General features: G+C 43.7%; 1 protein-coding gene across 3 annotated transcripts in view; it reads right to left on the bottom strand.

Moving 5' to 3' along the window:
* The window catches only part of LOC146839640 (uncharacterized), a 390678-nt gene that overhangs the window by 59637 nt on the left and 307835 nt on the right, over positions 1-23206 (bottom strand). The window lies entirely within an intron of this gene.

The following is a 23206-nucleotide window of genomic DNA, read 5'->3' as shown; positions in this document are numbered from 1 at the left end:
CTATTGCACACACTGGATTTGCAATAGTAAATTATACTATTCCTAAGTCCAGCGCACCCCCTACAGCAAGTCGTTGTAACGACTTGTGTTGTAATGGTACTGCGATGAAACAACGCGGTCATTGTAACAACCACGTTGTAATCGCATGCAATGTAAACTCCTATATTCATATATAATATTGTTAGAATATATTCAAACAATGTGACTCGAGAAGCATTTTAATTGGAATTAAAATAGCCCATACAAAACTATATTCAATACCATGAAATGTATACACTGTTTTACTTGGTGTAGCTAATATTTTTCTTGGGTGTGTCTCCCATGCGCACAGTGCCACTGGACCCCAGCTATACCTCACTGACAAGGCCACATTAGGCTGAACCGGTCTGAGGATGCCTTTGTTCCCATCTGAAGGGGACCCAACCTGGCAGCTCAGACCACACTGTTCTTACTGAACTGCTTTACATATGGCTGGTCTCCTTCTAGAGTGTCACAGTGGGTGAAAAGCAACAGACTTAAATGTGGCCGGAGCAATCACAAAAGGCTCAGATAAAGTCAATTATTCCATCCATCACCTTGTTCTTTGGTTGTTAGGACAAATATTGGATGAAAAATATTGGGAGGCAGAAATATCAGAAAATAAATATCCTGATACACAAATATTCTGATGCACAAATATCCTGATACATAAATGTAGCGCAATGCACAGACATGTTGACAAGAATTTTGTGTTAGTTGTTTTAGACGAGTAATATTGGTGTTTACTACTGAATTGAGTGTATCGGTCTACAGGCGCTCGCATGGATATCACAAATAATATGATAAAATGTCAGAATCAATATTATAGCGGTGCCTTCAGAATGGGGAGATACACCCTACCTCCTCCAACTATCAATACAAGATTGAAACAAGCAATTTACAAAATGTGAAGGCTGGCTAAAAGAAGTGAATGGAATAAAAAGCATATGAGAAGATACAGAAGCCTGCTGTGCTGTGCTGTGATATATTTTTTGTACAGTGTATCATACTATAATTTGACTTGAGGAGCGTTTGCTTCGAACTTTGTACATTAATATTGGTGTTTGTAATATACTTTTTAATAAGATATTGCTAAAAATGCTGTTATTTAACTATTTGAATGTGTTCTTGTTGATATACTTATTTTGTTTGTTACTGTTGTTTATAAAGATTCTTTTTTAAAATAGAGCTTGTAATTTTAAGGAATTTATGTTTATTCACTTAATTTGTTACAGTAATTTATAGTGTTTAGGTGGGTTGTTGGGTTTATAGGAGGAAAGGGTGGGAAGTTAACTAGTTAATAATCATCATGAAATATTTAGTACATTTTTAGTTAACTATATGATTGATATTTATTATGTAAATTATTTATTAATGATTTATATTCATTGTATGTTCTTTGTGGGCTACAAGGTTTGTAGGGGTATAGGCCGGAAAGCAAATTAAGCAATAATTAATTCGCTATTAGTTGTTAATTTAATATGTAATTGATTTTAATTATGTAGTTGATTTAATACTTGTTTATTTTACTTATATTTTAGTTGTGGGCTACAAGGTTTGTAGGGGGTCTAGGGTGAGGAGGTATTCAAGTAAAAAAAACTTTATTAACAATTGTTATTTTGAAATTGAATTTGAAATATTTAGATGATGGAATATTCCATTATTTTAATTATAATTTAGATGTGCAGGGTGCTATGTTTTTAGGGGTCTTGGCTGTAAATATACTTAAGCAATAATTAATCATTAACGATTAATTAGTAATTAATTATTTAATTAATTTTAAATATGTACATTTTGGAATTCCTATTTTTAAGGTATATTTTAGGTATGGGCTACAAGGGCTGTAGGGGTACAGAGTGGGAAGTTAATTAATTTATAATTGGATAGCAACTATTTAATAATTGATAATTATCTTTGTGAATAGTGATTATGTAATCTATTTTTATTACACACACATATACTTATTTATATTTATTAGTTAATATTTTTTTAATAAAGAATTTAATATTTTTTTAACATTCATACTGATATTTATATATGTAATGTGTTTGAAATGGAGTACTTTCACTACTCTTGTGCAAACTACAGTAGTAAAATTAACCTCCTAGTAATTAAACACTTCCGCTACCGTTACACTCTTTGGAGTGCGAATAGTTAATCCAATGCTTTTTCTACTGATTCACAGATTAGAATAGAAATAGTACATTTTACGCCTCTAAAATCCAATACTTTCCCTACTGTTGCACAGACTAGGTGGGAAAAATTGATTTTACCCCTCTAAAGTCCAAAGCTTTCCCTACTGTTGCAAATACTGGAGTGGGAATGGTAAATCTTACCCCTCTGACTTCCAACGCTTTCCCTACTGTTGCACAAATGCCCACCCAGAGGCAGCCAACCCCCCACAGACAGCCAACCCATTACTGTGCATAGCCCCGGGTATCCAGGCCCTATGTCCAGCTCCCCACGGACAGTTTCCCAAAGGCAGACAACCCGACACGGTGCGCAGTTTTTGGTTGTGCATTGCATGGGGTTAGCCGCAAGGCCTGTCTTGAAGTCAAGCCCTGCTTCCAACTCCCCAAAGGCAGGCCAGCCCATGCTGTTCACAACTTTTGGCATGGACAGAGTTGAGTTGAGCTTCCAGCCCCTGGGATCCATCCCTTTGGGCAAAACATATATTTTAATGGGCGGGGTCATGCAGACCCCTCCCCAACCCCTGGCTGACCCATGGAGCCCCATCCTTAGGATCCAATAAGAAGGGGAGACGGCCACACCCCATCCCCAAGCCTTATTTGGCCCTGGGAACTGCCTTTCTCATGAGGCCAAATATAATAACAAGCATTTGTAATGCATTAGGTCTTCGCATTTACATGAGTTGAAGCTATTGGCATTGTAAATGACAATGCCTTTTATTTATGTTTTGAAAACCAAAACATAAGGCATTGTCATTTACAAAGCCAATAGCTCAAACTTGCATGAATGCGAGACCTATTGCAATGCAAATGCTTGTTTATGTGTTTTGCAAACCAACACAAAAATAAAACACCTTGAAAAGTATGTGAGAGAAGGGCTATGGAGACATGAGGGTGTATGAGGAGGAGGTTATGGTGGGGTGCGAGGCATGAAAAAGATTGACCCACTTGGTGTCACCAGGTAAAAAGCCCGGAAATAGATAATACAGCCTTTGATGGCAGCGGCAGGTGCGATATTCCGGGTTATTAATGTTAGAAGATTAACTATAGACTACGCAAAATTTCTATGAGTTGGAGACCTGAATTATTGGGCAAATGAGGAAGAGGGAAGCAAGGGCTCCAAGAAACTTACTGACTTGCTAAAAGACTTGAATCTTGAAGGACACATACACGAGTCCACACATATTGAAGGACACGCACTTGCCCAGATATGGACCATATATCTTTCAGTCCAGAGTCAAACCATGCACCTGGTCAGATCACCATTTAATACATTTTACCTTAAGCGATCTCTCACTAGCCAAACCATCAGCTGGCCTGAAATGAATGACCAGGAATTGGAATCGTATCAACCTGTCGGGTTTCTGCAATACACTGGCATCTAAACTCCCGCCAAGAAGATAACGTCAACAAGTTTGAGACAGCGATTACAAACTGGCAACTGAAGGCAAGTGAGATACATGCCCCTTTACAAAGTAAAGCCAGTTGTTTGCGGCGGCATGAGGCTTAAGTGGTTCTCCTCAGATTTGAAATTAGCAAAGCTAAGAACCTGCAAGACTGAATGGAAATGGTGGAAAACTTACACGCCAGAAACAAGGGAAATATATGTAAAATCCCTGACAGCCTATAAAGCAGCCATTCTAGAGGCAAAGAATGGCTTTTTTACAAGCAAAGTCTTAGGTTCAGAAAATAAAGCTAAAGACATTTTAAATATAGTAAAGGAACTATCAAACCTGGACCGAATCACACCTACTATTACTCCTTCTCAGACATTGTGTGACGATCTTAACTGCTTCTTTGTGAACAAAATTAAGAAAATACAAGCCTCCAGTGTTTCTAGTCCATTGGTCTGGAAACTCCAACAGCAAGATACCAGTCCCTCTATGCTCTCTGCCTTCCATGGTATAAATTTAGAAAGTCTTACAGAATTAACAGGTAAAGCAAAATCAGGCTCACCGAAAGACCCATGCCCCCCTGCAATACAAAAAGACATCCTTAACATTTTCCCAGATAGCACCCTTGCCTTGGTCAACCTTCAACTCATGCAAGGTGTGGTCCCTCGTGCTTTTAAAGAAGTGGTTATAATCCCGCTTCAATGAAAGCTGTTATGGACCCCGACAGTTAGATAACTATAGACCATCTCACTTCTCCCTTACCCTGCAAAAATTATTGAGGCACATGTGGCTAAACTTCTCTCTGCCTTCATTGAATAGTCCAATTTTCTAGATGCCTACCAAGCAAGTTTTCGGCCCTCTCATTCGACTGAATCAGTCATTCTAAGTATTGTGGAGGACCTGAAGGAAGGGGCAGACAGGGGGTGCATGCAGGCATTGGTCCTACTCGATCTGTCGGCGGCATTAGTTACCGTGAAGCATCCGATAATAGAGGATAGAATGGCGGCGGCAGGTCTCTGAGGCACTGCCATAGAATGAATGAAATCCTTTTTGAAAGATAGTACTCAATTGGTTAGGCTTGCACCCTACAGCTCTGCCATTGCCACCACTACCTGTGGGGTGCCTCAGGGTTCCTCTCTGTCCCCCACCTGCTTAACCTCTATATATTCGCCCCTAGATTCACTCCCTCCAACAAAGGAAGGTTAAGATCTACAATTATGCGGATGACATGCAATTGATTTTTTCAATTTACCAGACTCAGGATTCCAAAGCATTCTTCCAAAACACTATGTTATTCATCAACAATTGGATGAATCACAACCATTTAAACTGAACTCTGATAAAACAGAGATAGACATTTCCAACAATAGACTAAACCATTGGACTCCTCCTCACTGGCCGCAAACATTAGGAGTTCCACCAATCCCTAAGAGTGCTGTAAAGAGTCTCAGCATCCAAATTGACGCTAACCTTTATATGCAATCCCAGATAAACATGAAATTAAATGAAAAGAGGCCTCCCAGCGCTAGGCATGACCAGTACTCAGAGACACGAACAGGAAGGTTTTCAGTTGTTTTTGGAAGCTCTGGTGGCTGAGTTCCCTGCGGAGATGGAGTGGAAATGCATTCCAGAGCATTGCAGCGTTGAGGGAAAATCATCGGCCACCGCTTCTGGACCTCTTGATCCTTGGGGTTTCAATTAAGTGAAGTTCATCCAAGCGAAGTTTCCTCCTCGCTTTGTAGGGGCAGATCATGGCCAAAATTAATGGTGGTCCCTTCCCTTGCAAGGATTTATGGATGATGCAGAGGGTTTTAAAGCTAATTCTTTACCTCACTGGTAACCAGTGAAGGGAGGAAAGAGCCGGTTTGGCTGAGAGACGCTTAGGCATTCCCAACAGTAGTCTCGCCGAGCAGTTTTGGACAGCTTGGGGTTTGTTAATTACTGCGATCGGGCCCGTAGATAAAGTGCGTTTCCGTAGTCTATCCTTGAGAGTATCAGTGATTGGACTAGGATTTTCTTGGCTTGCGGAGGGAGAAGGGGAAGCACCTTTCTGGACGTTCTGAGCAGGCTGAAGCATGTTGCGACCATCTTCCTAGCTTGTGCCTTGAATGTCAGGTTCTGGTTTAACCAGATACCTAGACTCTTTATTTCAGACTTGGGGGCCCAGGGCTGGACCCATGCATGCTGGCCGCATGGACACAAGAGTCGCATATAGGGGGTTGCCCATGATGATGATCTCACTCTTTTCCCCATTGAGCATTGGGGCTCCGAAGTTGTGTCGCTTGGTTCAGTGCTACAACCAATTGAGTGTCATCTGCATAGGTAACCATACGGATCTCAAAAAGGGCCACAACTGCTGCTAGAGGGGCCATATATACATTAAAAAGGGTTGGGCTTAGCGATGAGCCCTGCGGAATGCCACACAATAAAGGCATGGGTTTGGAGCTCATACTTCCTTCAAACATCTGGAAGGAGCGTCTTTCTAGAAAGGAGCGCAGCCACCTTAGTGCAGTTGAAACTACTCCTATGTTCCTGAGATGGTGAATCAAAACATGATGATTCACCGTATCGAATGCTACACTCAGGTCAAGGAGTATGATGGCTGCCGACCCTCCTGAATCCAGAATCATTCTGCTTTCTTCCACCACTGCCAGCAGGGCAGTTTCCGTGCTTTGGCGAGGGCGGAATCCTGTCCAGGAGGGGTGAAGCAAGTTAAAGGATTCCAGAAAGTTTGAAAGAATGTGGTTAACATCTTTTTCAGCAATTTTGGCAATCCCTGGAAGAAGAGAGATGGGGTGGTAGTTGCCTAGATCCGCAGGATCTAGATGAGGCTTCTTCAGTAGTGTTTTTACCATAGCCCCCTTCCAAGTGGGGGGGACTATTCCTGTAGTAAGTGAGGCATTGATTACATCAATGATGGTAGGGGCAACTATAGGTGCTACTTTTTCCAAAACCTTCATAGGTGCGGGGTCCCTAGGTGAGCCACTTTTTACTGAGGAAATCAATGTCAAGAGCGTTTCCTGTGGGAGAGGAGGAATGGACTCCAACAGGTATCTAGGGAGGGGAGGATCCTGGACAGAGTGCTCGTTTGCCGGGGCACGTTCATCAACAATTGGGGGCAGCAATTTGAGAATATTTTGAATTTTCGTGGTGAAGAGCTCTGCCTGTATATCGCAGCGTTAGCCTGAGGGATCAGGGACAGCTTGAGGGATCGGGTTTTTAAGGAGCTTGTTGATGATGCGGAAATTGACTATGCCAATGCCATTTACCTAGGTCTTCCTATAAACCAGACTTATAAGCTTCAGATGATACAAAATCAAGCTGCAAGAGTCATCTTCCAACAACCCAGGCACTGTCATCCATTGATGAAGAAGAACCACTGGCTTCCCATAGTACAACGGTCTATCTTTAAGACGGGCTTCATTATCTTCAAAGCAATCAATGAAAGGGGCTCCAAATTTATATCTACAAAGATTCATCCTTACATCCCAAGACGGAATCTCAGATCGTCACAAATGAGCTTGTTGACAGATATAAGCGCAAAAAAATGGGCAGTTCACGATTCTCTAAGCTGGGCCACCAACTCTGGAACTCCATGCCGATCGAGATCAGACAGACGACTGATTATATGTGTTTCAGAAAAAATTTTAAAACCTGGCTTTTCACTCAGGCCTATTGCTAGATACAACTTCTGTGGTGGTTTTTAACTTAGCGCCAAGAGACCTTTGGTGTACGTGCGGTTTTATAAATTCCCTTATAACATAACGTAACATATGGGATCCCAGCAAGTCAATAATTATATAATAATTCTAACTGAAGTACCCAGATTGCCAAAGGATGGCTACGAAGACTGTGAATCACTTAAAAACAAGGTCACCCACTGGTTTAGGGACATCCCGCACTGCTACTCAATCATAAGAAATGATATTAAAAATGTAAAACGAGTAGCGGTCTCGGGGTCTACAAAGATTGTGGTTATAGTGTTTTTTTTTCTTTTTGGCCCCAGTTGATGCTCTAATGTCAATTGAGTCCCGTACTATCTCTACTCTTAATACCTCTATTATGATTAGATATAGTCCTCCAGCAGAAATGGATAAAGAGCACTTACCGACCCCTGGGTTTTCCCTGAGTAGGGAGCCCCGAATTAAAGCAAGTAGTCTAAATGCACAAGTATGACTCCAGAGAGGAGGTTTGCTGCACCTAGATAAATGTGTAAGTCCACCAGGCCAATTTCAGGAAGGGTGTGCAGAATTAGTAGTTGTAGGAATGTTTCAAGTTTAATTTAGTTTGCATGCAGGCACATGCATCAAGCTAGGATTTTGCGAGTCCTTAATTGTGAATATTAGGGATTCGCAATTAAGGACTCGCAAAATCCTCTGCATGTAGGAATCGCTATAACAATGGCGATTCCTACACATTCCTTATTTGCAACTCGCAAATTGTGAGTCGCAAATAAGGAATAGCTTCCCATTAATTCCTATGGTCCTACAGGCCCATAGGAATGAATGGGAAATTGCAAGCGCAATTTGCGAGTACCAATAGGTACTCGCAAATTGCGCATGCAATTTCAAGGGTGTCAAAAGGACACCCTCTTGCACCCCCTGAAATTGATCCGTGCACATATGTTGCACACACACATGTCCCATGGACATGTGTGTGTATAACCTACAACTTTGAAAAATGCACTTTAGTGCATTTTTCAAAGTTTTCGCTATTTACCATGTGGTATGATTCCACGGTAAATAGCGGGCCCAAATAGAGAAATCACATTTTTTAAAGGTATCTTGCATTGCATTTAAGGAATCACAATTTTTCTATTCCTTAAATGCAATCGCAATTTAGGAAATCACAAAAATGTGTGATTTCTTACATTGCGAGTGACAAGTTGTTTCATGCATCGCAAAAGCTATTTTTGTGATCGCAAACAGACGATTTTTGTGAATCGCACCATTTGCGATCGCAAAACGCTTTGATGCATGTGCCTGATAGTTCCTAAAACCATTGCAACATTTTTTCTTTTTTTTTTGGAAGGATGCAGTAGAATTAATATTGTACACTAGTAAAATCAATAAAACACATTTTTAAAAAATACTGTACAGTAGAAAAAAATTGAAAGTGCTGGCGATGGCGAGATTCATTAGTTCACATGATGAAGTGCAGTGAGGTTGCTATGCTTTCCTAGTGCCTGGCGTGCGCGTGGTGAGGTGCCATATAGTGTATATTGTTTATTTGTTAGAGCCTGCTCAAAGTTTATTCAATAAAGGTGCTAGTGCTCCATCCTTGGTGTGGTCGAGAGAAGCCACTCCCAGTTTGTGGGCCAATTGCCCCACAAGAAACGTCTTACTTATGTGGCCGCGATTGAACTATTAGATTTTAGGCATTTTTTGTTCGGCCAGGATAATATATATTTCTAATCTACAGTGCAGTTGCGTAGTTCTCGGATTAAAGCAGGCCAACACTGCCTGCCTTCTGGTGCGGATGCCTTTCTGCTTAAAGGGTGCTTTCAGTAACTGTAGCTGTTCTTGATGCATTTTCTTGCATGTGCATATTAGATGTAAGATGTCTCCTCGCTTGGTGTTGCACAGCCTGCACGTACTTTGGATTGTTGTCCTGAGCCATGGTGGAAGGTGCTGAATGCACGGGAGGATACCCAGTCGGTGCCTTAAGAATTTCATTTTTATAACTTTGGGATAACCCTGATTAAAGAACTTTTGCGGTGCAAGGGTTTTGTAGGAATTTATGGTCATCCAGGCATGAGATCTAGCTGAGAAGGTTGCCTTATCCTCCACCAAGGAGATTTGTTTTATGCATTTCCAGGCCAATTTTTTAAAAGTTAGATGGCCGAGTTGTGTATTCCAAAGTTCTGTGAGCCTGGTAGATTCCAGAGATTTCTGACGGTAGCTTCTCACTTGGGAAGTTTCCCTGTGCTGGATTTCGTGCCACAGCAGTTGATTTAATGTGTTTGAAGTGGCGCTTCTGATCTTATGCCAGCAGATGACGTAATACCCTTACCTGGCCAGGGATTGTTGTAGGAGTCCGAACTCCAGCCTTATTTGAGCCGGTGAAGTGTAATTTGGGAGGCAAAACATGGTCCTATAAGCTTTGACCATCGTGCTGTCTAGTACCTTGACATCTCTCCCCCGCATTGCTTCACTGACGTAGGTGAGTTGAGTGCCAAACAAAAAACAATTCCTCTGCCAATTTCTTTTATTGTTTATTGTCATTGACCTGGTCTCACTAAGATTAATTTTCAAGCTGTTTTCTGTGGCATAGTTTTGCATTTCTGTAGGTGTTCAATTCCCACGAAAGTGTGACTGAGCAGAACTATGTTGTCTACGTACATAAGATTGGTCAATGTTTTACCTCCTAGCTTGGGTGAGTGTGAATTGCAGGCATCAAGTGCCTTTGGGAGGTTGTCCATGAATAGGTTGAACAGAGTGCGTGCAAGCACACAACCCTGTTTCAATCCTTTGGTTGTGGGGACTTTTGAGGAATGGTGAGTGCCGCCGCCTAGTTTCACCTGCACCCAGGTGTCAGTGTGAAGAGCTGACAGGATGTTTAGGATGGGCTGTGGGATTCCCCAGCATGCCAGCTTTCCCCACAGTCTGCCCCTCTCCACGTTGTTGAATGCAGCACTGAAATTGATAAAGCATAGGTGTAAAGGAAGGTTGGATGTTTTTACTGCGTCAGTCTGTAAAGAGATTGCCAGAATGTTTGTTGATGTACCCGCCGATTTGCAAAATAATGTCTGGTTTAGCACTATTATCTTGTTTGTCTCTGCCCAGGTTGTAAGCTCCTCTAGAATGGTGCCCGCAAACTATTTTGCTTCATTATCGATCAGGGCTACTAGCCGACAGTTGCTTGGCTCTGCCTTATCTCTTTTTTTATAAATTGGCACAACTGTTTAACAGCCTGACTTCCTCGAAAAGAGGTTGCAGAATGCCTGCCCAATCCTCTGACTTGGCTTTGAACAGTGCGGGTGGGGTACCATTCGATCCCAGTGCTCCTTCTCTCCTCCCTTTTGCGATCTGCATTTGTATTAAATGTGACAGTGAGCTGCTAGCTTTGCATGGTGGTATAACTTCTTTGACTGATATATTCAGCCCGTGTCTCTTTGTGGCAAACTCCTGATTGTTCTTCTGTTGGATCCTGTATTCCGGCACCTCTCGTTTGGTTGTTAAAGTTCTTGGTGAGGAATTACACTCAAAATTCTTCCGAGATAGGCAACAAAATGCCCTCGTGATGAGGATAGATTATCCCATTCACGGTTTTCCAAAAACGGGTGCTATCATCGCGATTTAAGTCATGTAGAAGTTTTGCCCATGTTGCATTCTCTTGTTCTTTGTTGATGTCCCATTTAAATTTGTGAGTGCTGTCCTTTGGTCCCTCAAGAGTGAACGTGTTCTAGTGTCTTCTCAACCTGCGCATTGTGCTGTTAATTGATTTTTTCAGGAGCTTAAGGTGATTTCTTTGACCTTTCGGTGTTCTATTTCTCCTGGACGTGGCCTGGGAAGGGTCTTTTTTGGTTAAAGTGGCAGCATGACGTTCTAAAAGTGTGACTGTGAACTGTTCCCATAAGGGTTATTTGGTTTTTTGAGCGTATCATCTCAGATTTGAAGAGTTCGATTGCTGCTTCTGCCTGAGGATCAGTGTTGGTTACTGAGCATTTAATCCTTCTTAAGTTGGCGGTGTAGATGGGCCCCAGGGTTAGATCTCGCTTAATAGAGCTAGGTGCAGTGGCTGTTAACTGCAGTTCTTGTGGGCGGTGATCGCTCTCCCCCTTGTCCCCCATTCTGATCCCCAGGATGTATGAGAACAGGGAAAGACTTGTGAATGTATAGTCCAGTATGGAGCTTGTTGCTGCGGAGTAGTATGATCTACAGGAAGAGAGTCATCGGGGCATCTGCCATTAAGCGCTCATAGGTTTAGATGTTCTAAATTTGCGAGGATGTTGCTTTTCTTGCGGTTCTTCCTTCTCTGTGTTGGTGCACATTGGATGGGGATGTTATAGATTTCAGTTTGTATGCAAGGCTCCTCTGCCTCAGATGTGCCAAAAAGGTATTGGATTAGGTCCCCTGACAAGACAAACGTTGAAGTTTTCTTCTCTGTTACGTACTTTGTTTCTCGATCGGTGATCTTTTATGAGCCTTTCGCTTTTTGTTTTGGATGAATATATGTGTTGATTAAGTCCACCTCTGTTTCTTCGCCCTGTAAGAAGATGGTGATTATAACTGCTATAATTGCTGCTGAGGTCGGGCCCACGAGCGCTGCTGATGGTATCCTCATTGTAAAAGGTAGCAAGCCCCCCTGACTGGTGACCGAATTTGTCACCCCTTGTGTCTGGTGTGACAAAACACATAAAACCTTGGATGTACTGTGTGTCCGTGAGCCAGGTTTCTTGCAGCATGATTATATCGAAGGCACTGACATATCTCAGGAAGTCCGGGGCCTCTATTTTTGTCGCTAAGCCATTGATGTTCCACGAGCATAATCGGAGTGGGGTCTCCTTTGCTCTGCTGCTGCCTTCGTCCTGTGAATAGTATCAGTCCCCCTCTGTGCGTATAGTTATAGTTCTGGTAAATGGTTTCTTGTGTGCTAATTCGCTCTGAGAGGCTGGTGCCAACTGGAATCTTTCTTGTGGGTTCGGTGATCCACTGGCCCTCTGTTGTGAGGATCTTCCCAAAGCCACTCTGAGCACAGTTTGTGTATGCATGATGTGTTGTTGGTGGAGGACTTGAGTTGAATGGTAATAAGGGAGATGGATACCCTGGTTTTTGGAAGGGGAGATGTCAATGCCCCAGTCTTGAAAAGTGCCCTGTTCTGCTAGGATTTTCTAAGCAATTTTACTTGATTCCCACCTTGCCTTTGTGGCCTCTGGCCCTAGACGGTTTGCAGTGCGGATGAACTCTATGGGGAGTAGATAAATTGAGCTCAGACCAGCAAGATTTTAAATTGCCTGCGTTAATGTTAAGATGTTACCTCTGTTTAGAGTGTCCTGATGACCTTTGGAAATGTACAGGGGGTGGAAAATCATGGCCTTTATTTCTATTTTGTTTTAATATCGGTGGATGAATAGCAGCTGTGACCGTTGGTACGGGTTGATATGTGAGGCTAGTTGCTTCCTCTGGCTGGGTTTCCACTTGTTCACTTGATGCTCTTAGCATTGAATTCTATGGGTTTGTTTGGCCATTATTAACTCAGAGGGCGACTGTTGTATGGCTTGCCCCCAATTCTGGTCCTCTTTTTTCTGGGTTCCTCCAGCTGGAGTGGTCGTTGGTTGATGGGGAGGCCGGTTTATCCTCTGTAAGCCATGAGTCCCTGGTTTTGTTTCCTATACGTTCTCCACTGTGCCCATTGCTTAGATTCTTGTTGATTGCATTGCCCATTATTTCTGCCAACCTTTGGACCCCTGAGCAGTCCGCAGTTGCATTTGGCTGTTGGGGATGTTCAGGGGTTTTAGGTGTTGGGAAGGGCCCTCCTGTAAGAGCTTGGCAGTGCGGCGGATGTTGGCGGTAGCCTTTGCAGGGTTTTTTAGTTAGAGGGTTGACTATGATTCCTTGTCTTTTTTCTTCCGTTTCCCTCATGTACCTTGGCTCTGTTTATCAAGGGTGAGATTCCTCCTGGATCTGGAGATTCGTTAGGGCTACTAGGCAACCGTGGGGCTTGATTTCGTGGGCTTGATTTGCCTGAGTTAATGTCCCGTTTATATGATGCCCTGAGAAAATGGAGAAATAGACTGTAGGAATGGGGGTGCCTACTACACTGAAGGGAAGTAGTGTTCATTGGAATGTGGACCGAGGAGGAGAGGGGGCTAATGGTCTCCCCAATGTTGAGCCAGGGAAGACCGCTGAGAACAAAAACAACTGTATCCCTGTAAATCCTCATCCAAGTCAATTAGGGATTCTGTTTTGGAATGTGGCAGGAATTTCTAAACTTTTAGCTGATCCTGATTGGGATTCTTTTGTGGACTCACAAGATATAATACTCTTTCAAGAAACATGGAGTGTGCATACCCCTCATAGGAGCGGGTTCTTTACCCATGGCCTAAATGTTATCAGGGAAGAGAAGAGGGAAGCCATTAAGTGGCCTGGAAATTTGGGTTAGACATGCCCTTGGTCTAAAAATAAAACTGGTTCACGTAGATTCCCTTGATATACTTGCTATATATCTAAAAATATGTGGTGATCTAAAAATCAGGATCTATAATGTCTACAACAGAGTTGACCGGGGCTCTGAAGACACTAATACCATCAAAACTCTGGACCAAGTACTATCTGGATTCACTAATGGTGCATCAGTCCTGGTAGCAGGGGACCTAAATTGCACCTTTGAGCCCTTAGCTATGATCCACAAAGACCTCACCGAGGATTGGGATAAAGTCTGGCAGCTCCCTCAGCTAGATCTCTCCTCATTAATATGGACCAAGAGAGTAGTCAGGTGTTGGCCCTCTTGTTACAACATGACTTGAGGGACACAAATGGGAGAACTAAATCATACCAAAAAGGGGAGCTAACCTTTAATAGAACGGGTCATGTCAGCAGGATTGATTACTGCCTGGTTGCACGTAGTCTTTGGCCACTAGTCCATGACATGGTCATGGTCAATCGTCTAGATAGCAATCACAATGCCCTGACCCTGTCCCTAATGAATTTGTGCAACAATTTTACTGAATCAGGTAGTAAGGGAATGAAGGATCTGGGAGATTTTGTCCATTATGAATAACATAAGAATGATTAGATGGGACTGGGTGGAAAAACATCCTGAGGCCCTGAAACTAGTGAAACCCATAGTACGTCAGAATGTGGAAGAGTTGTTTAAAGGTCCCAAAGACAGGATTATTGAGAAGCTACCTACTAGGCATGAAACTATATTTAATGAAATTAGAGAATCATTGGCCAAACCGTTCAGAGTGTAGAAATTGGAAAACAGACTGCATGAAACTACCTTTAATGAAATTAGAATTAATGAAATTAGATATTAATTGGCCAAACCGTTCAGAGAGCAGAAATTGGAACACAGACGGACCCAGGCAGTATGGTACAATCAGGACTGCACAAAAGCCACAGCTGAACTTGTCCAGGCCGCAAAATCCAACCTTCACCTAGACCTAGTGATATGTAGAAGAAACTATAAGAAAGCTCTAGAGTTAGGTAGGAAGAGATGGGAAGAATCCCTTTGGTCCACCCTTTAAAAGGCATCCCTGGCCAAGGATTCAAAATCCTTTTGGAAGCAAGCAGCCTACTGGCTCAATTGCAGGGAGCTAAAATTGGAGTTTACAGTCCAGCCAGAGAAGTGGGTGACCATTTTGGGGGGCCCTAGGCACCAGGTGGCTGTGAGTTGGAGGCCCCTTCTAGGAGACTGGGGGGGAAACCAGAATGAAGCTATGGAGGACCTGGTGTTCTCCATGGAAGATACCCGGGTGGCAATTTGTTCTAGTATTGCAGCCAGAAGGCCCCGGGCCCGATCGAATCCCAAACGATTTGTAAAAAAAGGGGATTTAACTGTCTGGGTCCCCTACATTAACATGATTACAAATGCCATTACAGCAGGCATGGATAATCCTCCGTTGTGCAATATAGCGGAGATTATCTACATTTTCAAAAAGGGGGATGAAGCCAACCAAGCCAGCTATAGGCCTATAACCCTAATCGACTCACTGCAGAAAATGTTCTGCAAGCAGGTACTGTGGCGAGTCCAGGAACGGACTTCAGAGCTTCATAATTTTCAAGCATGCTTCTGTGCGAACATAGCACATTGGACCAGGTTTTTCTGTTTCTGTGTATCTACTGGAGGGAGTTTAGTATTAGAAGGGGTAAACTATATGTTTCCTTCATGGACCTATGTCTTGCATTTGATTCGGTACTAAGAGCAAAGCTGTGGAGAGTGCTGGCAGAAATGGGGTTGCCTCGTAATTAATTCGAAATTTTAATACGGCTGCACTCTTCAAACAATGCAGAAATTAGGTGGGGGATAGCAATCAACTCACTGAGCAATTCCCTGTTAAATGTGGAGTGAGACAAGGTTGCATCCCAGCGCCCACGTAATTCTCCCTTTTTATTAATGTTGTGATTAATTATTCAGACAGGGATGAATGCAATGCCCCAAAGGTGGGGGACCGGAGAGTACCAGCCCTACTCTTCGGGGATGGTACCCTATTAATTTCCAAATTCCCCCTTTGTCTACAACAACTGTTGAATGGCTTTACTAAATTCTGCAAAGAGCACAGCCTGGTACTAAATGAGGCACAAACTAAATATATGATTTTCTCAAAGGGGATTCCCAAGCCATCCAAAAGGCAAATATACATAGGAGATAGCCCCTTAGAGCAACTTTTTGCATTTGATTACTTGGGTATTCACCTAACCTCAAACTTTAGTTGGGCATCTCACATAGAAAAAGCCCAACTATCTCTAATTCAACAAACTGCTCATTTTAGTAAGATATACAAAAAATTTGCGTTCAGGAAAGTGGCCCCAGCATTAGAAATCTATAATACCAAAATACTGGGAGGAGCCCTTTATGGGGCCGAATTGTGGGCCATTGGAAATTAACCGTGGGCGAAGTTCGCGAAGTAGCGCTACGCGTAGCTACGCAAAGTCCACTTCGCACTACGCGAGCTACGCGTAGCACTTCGCAAACTGCATAGTACCCTGTTCGCACTGTGCAAGATGCTACTTTCAATGATTGCACAGTGCAGACAAGCATCCGGCACTGTGCAATCATTGAAAACGGCATCTTGCACAGTGCGAGCTGTAGTTTTCTGCAGCTCGAGTAGATTTTTACTCGAGCGGCAGCTTTCGCAACGCGGACTGGTAGTTTCTCATCGCGAGCGGTCACGAGCATACTCGACCACTCGCAATGAGAAAGCTGACCTCCACGTGTTGAGAATCTCGCCGGGAGGTTTATTTTCCACACTCGCGATCGCCAACTTGATGTTGCTGATCGTGAATGAGGAAAAAGTCTCGCCGGGATGTCATTTTGCTTGCTTGCGCTCGCCAACTTGACATTGAGGACCGCGAGCAAGCAAAAAATGACCGCTGGACTACGCAATGCTACGCGTGTTTGCACTGTGCTACGTGCAATTCGCGTAGTGCGAAGTAGCGCAAACTTCACAAACTACGTGAGCGTAGCGGAGTGCTTTGTCCAGGCTTATTGGAAATACAAACTCCCTCACTTCAGTAGAAAACTTGTTTCTTTGATCAATGATAAACCTCCCAACTAGTACCCCCATGGTTCCTATGTTTCTGGACCTGGGACAAAAAATGCTATTGCACACAAGCAGTTAATCATTGGCACAGCCTGTGGTTGGTAAATGAGTTCACCCCTTACAGAGTAGACACGATTGATCTCAGGTCAACTCTATCCCGTGGTTTAGTTCCCTGAAGAATATATTGAAGAGTCTTTGGATGGAGGAATACTGGTCCACTCCAGAAAGACTGGGCCTCATCCCAAAATATAGGGTCAAAAAGATGTACTCAGATTCTATCATGGAGAAGGAGGCGGTTGCAGTGGTGTAACAATAATTGAGGGGGCCCCGCTGCAAGGTACGTGGAGGGGCCCCCTCCTGACTCTATCAGGAGCTCCCCAGCCGAAGTGCAGTGCTGAGGGGGCCCCCTGGAGCTTCGGGACCCCCCCCCGCACTGCCTGTGTTACGGCCCTGGGCAGTTGCACGGGTGGGCACACTGACCCAAGATTTTACCAATTTTAAATTTGCCCCTTTTTATGAGGATACAATAGATGAAATTGTACCACCGCTGGCACGGAAATTATTTATACAATATTGTTTTAAAACTTTGCCAACCAAAGTGTTCTGTACAAAGTGGTGTAGTAATGCTTCCACAGATGATCAGTGTCCTGCATGTAATGCTTGCCCAGAGTCAATATCACACCTGTTATTTTTCTGCCCCCATTATAAACGTTTGCGTGACAAGTGGATTTTGCCATTGTGCAGATTGATAGGACCTGGGCACTACCTGTAAGCTAAGAGAATCCTAGACACCGACTCACGCAGGGTGGTGGTATTTGGTTTGGCCAGATTTTGCCATGCATTATGGATCAAACGTTCCAAATGTATTACATAGTTTGATAATCTAAACTGGGGCTGTTTTATGGATACCGATTTTTAACTTTGTATTGTTTTAACCACTGCTGCATATTGTATTTTGAAAACCGGTTTTATTGCTTGTACTATAAATGCATTGTATGACACTTTGCACTTTATAAGGTCCCTGTGTTGGAAAATAAAGTATTTGATGCTGATGACATCCACTATAGTGCGGTTCTGCAACCTGGCTGTGCAGTTTTCAATCTGTAAAATATCCCTTTAGAAAGGCTAGCCCTTCTTTTTTTATATCTATAGGTCACCTCTAAGGTATTCCTTGTTGCCCAGAAAAGCAGGATCATGATGTTTAACTCCTTCCACGCGTGGCAAATTCTGCCGCGAAGCGAGGGGGGGCGGGGCTGGGGTTGTGCCCAGGTACCCAGGATGGCTCCCGGCCGTCATAAATCACGGTGGGCATGTGCTCATGATGGTCGGGAGCCATCTGAACTCCGCCCACTAATTAATTCGCCCGCACAGGCGGGGAATTAGCCGCACGTGGGCGAAGCAGCAATGGTCGGACGGCTCCCGGCCGTCATGAGCACACGACTACCGTGACTCATTACGGCCAGGAGCCGTCTTGAGCATGGAAGTGGTTAAGGTTATGTTATGTAGTTATTAATGTTTTACATGTCTCGGCAGTGAAAAACCTCCAAGGTCGATTTTCTCTGTGGCAAGCCATTACCAGTTTACTCTCCCGATAAGACCTGTCAAGAAGTAAGCAGTGCTGATATCCTCTGTTACTGGGTCAAGAGGTTGTTTATGGCCCATTTAAAAGTGACTCATTTTCAAATATGAAAAACTAAGGGCCATATTATCAAGAATGGTGATAATATTATCAACGCTTTAGCGGCAGCAAACTGCCGCGAAAGCGGTGATAAGGGGCTTGATGATATGCCCTAGCGCATTCCAATAAAAGCCCAGGTTTGATGTCCTTCACCCCAGAATCTGGGTTTCAGAGTGCAAATCCATATCAATGAAGCCACGCAAAGCCACCCTGCATAGCGTTTCATGGCTTCGTAGATATGATGTAAGGCAACACAGCACAAGTGCCTGCATTGCCTCACAATGTGTCAGGGAGGTGTGCCATGGGCATTACAGTGGGTGTTCCCAAGCAATGTCCATGGATTTTGATACATTCTCAGGTTTACAACTTAGCGTAAATCTGGGAATGCATTGAAACTGTGCGCCTCACCAGAGCAAGTGCAACAATTTTTTTTTTTTTTTGAAGGATGGCGTACCATCCTGCACAAAAGCAATCTGATTTCAATGCAGGCACCCTTGCTCCGTGGAGCAAGGGTGTCTGTATTGGCACAAAGCTGCTTAAACAGCACCAGTGCAAAGGAAAGGACAGGGATGCATCATATTGCCGTAAACACAATGCATTTCTGCACTTTAATTTTGGCACGTTGCAGCAAGCTGGCTTTTGGCGCTGTGTTGCATCATTTTATTGTAAATGAGCCCCTTAATGACTTGGGCCTAGAACACCTTAACTATAGATCAGCCAGTAGAACATCACATGTATACTCTTTAGCGTTGGAGGAGGTTCCTATTGCCTCTTGCACTTTGATCAAAGTTATCAGAGTCAAAATACTAATTTGAATCTCCCTAGAGAGGGCCGACAATCAGATAGATGGAAGAAATTCCCTGATGGAGAGGGGCTCTTGGAGGAAGTATATATCCTAGTATAGAGTCATTACACAAATTGGTCAACCAGTGCAGACATTATGGCTTATTTTGATGCTTATTGATGTATGAGCCCTCAAGTTTAATATTTTGAGTTATAGTAAAGTCATTGCAGACTACATCGAACTCTTCTAAAGAGCAAAGGAGGTTATGGATTTCTCCAATTTAAGAATCATTGTCCTCAATGGGACCATAATAACTATTAATATGGATAATCTGCTGCTCATGATTTTTTTAAGAAGACCAAATTCCCACTGTAATCTCTTTCAATCTCTTGAATCTCACAGACATCTCACGTGATATCAATATTGTGATCCCCCCTTACTGCAGCACTGGCAGATGTGTCACATGGATTCAAAATAAAGCCTGGAACTTTGCTCGGCCAACGTTTGCGAAGGCTTTCTTGAAGATGAATGATCTTAGCTTTTGATGATCTGAGCAATGCCAAAATAGACCTAAATTTTTAATGATTGTTCATACTATTTGCATTACAAGATAAGATCTGCAATTGACCACAATCCTGAATGTCCTAGCTCTTCCAAATTCTCTTTTATTTCCCTACAGCACCAGACCTGGTCCTTTACAAACATCTGAAAAGGTTCTAGCTGAATCCACACCTACCTCCAACAGCCCAGGTGCCATACCTGCCACAGGCCCCTTCTGCCTCAAGAAACTACCCACCCACCCATGTGTGCCCCACTATACCTCCTGTGTGCCCTTCTCCTAGGTGAGTGCCTTGACATGGCAGTAAAATGACTGTAGATGGCTGATAATAAGAAGCCATTGCCTACAACAGTGTCCGATCCCATCTCTGGGCTAAAGTGAATAGGCCAATCTGTAGATGTATTGCAAATGGACTGTGTGAGATGTGAAAACAAAGAAAAAGGTTTCTTTAAAGATCATATAGATGCCCTAGAAAATTCATCTTAACCCCAATCCCCACCCAACCCCCCTCCACCCAGATCAGTCTTTTGATTGTCTTGTAGAAATAGCTTGGCCTGTTCCACATTATGAAATATCTGAGATTGACCCTTATAAAGGACTTTCAATCTGGACTGTTGAACTATCTCAGCCGGAGCCCCTGCTTCCTTGAAATTTTCAGTCATTGATTTCAAGTCTTTGCAGCGCCAAGCTGCTGACTCACACATATGAGAAACGTGCGAAAAGCATAGTTATCTGAAGTGTGATAGACTGTATCTCATAACTGCATTGGTCAGGATGCGTTCCTTCACTCGAAAGTCCCCAGAGTTCTTTGGAATAGTTTGTGGATATTTAGAGCTAGAGGATTGGAAAGTAGGTACATGGTGAGCACATGCAGAGGTAAGATTGTATTCTTTTCCCCTTGATTCAGGAATAACGTATATATTCATTAGAACTGAAATTAAGTGAGTGATGGACAGACCACTCTCTTGACCCTCAGGAATCCCGACAAAATGCAAGTTGGAGCGTCATGCTGTGTTTTTGGCATCTTCCAGCTTCAACTGTAGTTCAGTAAGTTCTGACTGAAGTCTCAGCGTTAAAGGATCTTGTGTGTTTTTAAAATCTTCGAAGTCTGATACTCCAAGCTCTAGTGTCCTAAAACATGAGGTAAGGACTTGTATATTACCATTGATTTGACCCAACTGCCTTTGTGCCTCTTGATGCGCTTTACCCTGAGAAATCTTCATCTACAGAATCTCTCCAAGTATTTGGTGTAAGAAGACCTCTGTTGGTTGAAAGTCGACTGCCTGATACTGAGACTGGGGTGTAGAGACCCTGGGACTGTGTTACTCTTATGGAGTGTCGGGAGTTAAAGTTGTTGCATTGCCTTCCCTGCTGAGGATCATCACCTGCCACAACATTTGCAGATGGGACTGGAGTTCATCCCAAAGATACCGCCGTGGGATTCACTGAAAGTTCATTAGTACCCTGGCGTATTACTTGACCACCCCCAAATGTGTCCTCCACCCTATTGTTTTTTAGGGCGCAAGGTAGAAAACATTAGATAGGTTGGTAGGGGGCGAAAACATGGATGCAGGAGCTTGAATGTGTAGATTGATGGAAAGATATCTGATGATGGCCACATGGAGCTTCCATGGCTGAGTGATTGTTTCCGGCCGTAAGAGGCGAGCTGGCGCGTCCGTGCCCGCCACGCTGAGATCATGCTCCGAGCAACACCGCTCCTAGCGAAGCTGCTCTATCCACCTTTTCAGCCTGCTTGCCTGCACCCCACCTCGGCCCGGCCTCCCTGCCTTTCCCTGTATTCTCTTCGTGGGGCTGTTGGGAGTCCCCACGGCATCGGAGTTCCTGGTTAGGGCTGTACTTGCAGTGCTGGTGGTGCTCGCTCCACGCAGCCCGACGCTGCTGTGAATACAGGAGCACTTAGGAGCCTCAAATCCGGACTCTTGTGCCATGCAGGTTAATGCTGCTGGACCCGCCTCCACTCTGCCATGCAGGCTGAGGAGTTGGCAGAATCTACAGGAAGGGCGCCTGAACTTTTTACACAGCAGCAATCACCATAATAAAGCAAATCAATAGCTGAAGTAGGACAGCCGCTCTTTTGCAAGTCTGCACAAGATCGTGGCCAGAGTTGGGGCAGTGGCATGGTGTGTGGTAGCCTGATGCATAGCTAGGGGAATTTTGGAGAACTGTGGAGAACTTTTGTGCAACTGTAACAGCACCAATAAGAGCTGATCCAAGTCTGGTATATCATCGTTGTGGAGATTACGATATAAGACTAGATGTGCAGCAGACATTTATTACAAATTGCAACAAAGCAATCTAAAGGAGAGCCCTGGTTGGTCTCATTAGCAGTCCTTTCAGGTTGGAGGCGTCCTAGGAAACGTTGTGGAGGCCGTCTGGGTAGCTGCGGATGCTGCTTGACACCCGCCCCCCTCCCCGGAAACCCCTGTCGCCTCTTTGATACTGGGACTGCAGCTACAGCCATCTCGGGAGTGCCCTCCTTGAGCCGCTCACATCAGCAATCAGCTATTATTTGGCCTCGAGGTTGATTGTGGGCTGAAGTGAATTTTCTTCTTTTAAAAAAATCTTCCTTTGTCTGGCCCAGTTTGTGGTGCTATTATCAACTCTAGTCCTTCTTGACATCTATGAAGCGACTAGCAAGGGATGCTGTGAAAGCTTGTTCACCGGGCAAAGCAGTGAGAAGCGCACTGGTATATCCTCTAAAAACTACAATATCGGGTCTTGGTAAAAACGAAGACAAAGGTCAGGTGCATGGCTCAAAAATTGACACTAATGGGCTGGCAGCTTCAGGACACTCACCAGCCTCTGAAGCAGCATTCAATGAATCCACCCAGAGTATGCCCTCCCTTCCAATACACTATTGGGTACCATCTACCATGAAGGGGCTTTACAGACCCAGGGCATGGCAGTGAAACCCTCAACGATAACATGAGCGACACCCTTTGTTCAACTCACTACAACCACTATCAGCCTCGGACAACCACCCTCCTTAGATGCTGACGTTTCCTGCCCGGCCACACCCTCTCGTTCACCATCAGCTGCAGCTTTTGGACCTAAAACATACCTTTTTCATGTCCAGACCAGTACACCTTTTAAAACCTCATTTTTCAAAAACTATGAAATTGGTTTTCACAAAGCTAAGCAAATGCACTTCTTTCAACACAATTCCATTCACATGAAAAGTTTGATGTATGTTAATGTTAGATTTCAAACTTTCTTTCCCATAATGCACTATGCGTTATGTTATATTAGGTTAGGTTAGCATTGTAGCATTGTGTAGCTAAAATACATGCATTTGTACTCGCGCTATGTAACCCACTGAGTTATCCCTGCAGCATGTAGGCCTTCGATTAGCCAGT

Source organism: Triturus cristatus, chromosome 4_1 (assembly GCF_964204655.1).
Source record: "Triturus cristatus chromosome 4_1, aTriCri1.1, whole genome shotgun sequence".
NCBI lineage: Eukaryota > Metazoa > Chordata > Amphibia > Caudata > Salamandridae > Triturus > Triturus cristatus.
This window is presented reverse-complemented; position numbering and strand designations above follow the sequence as displayed.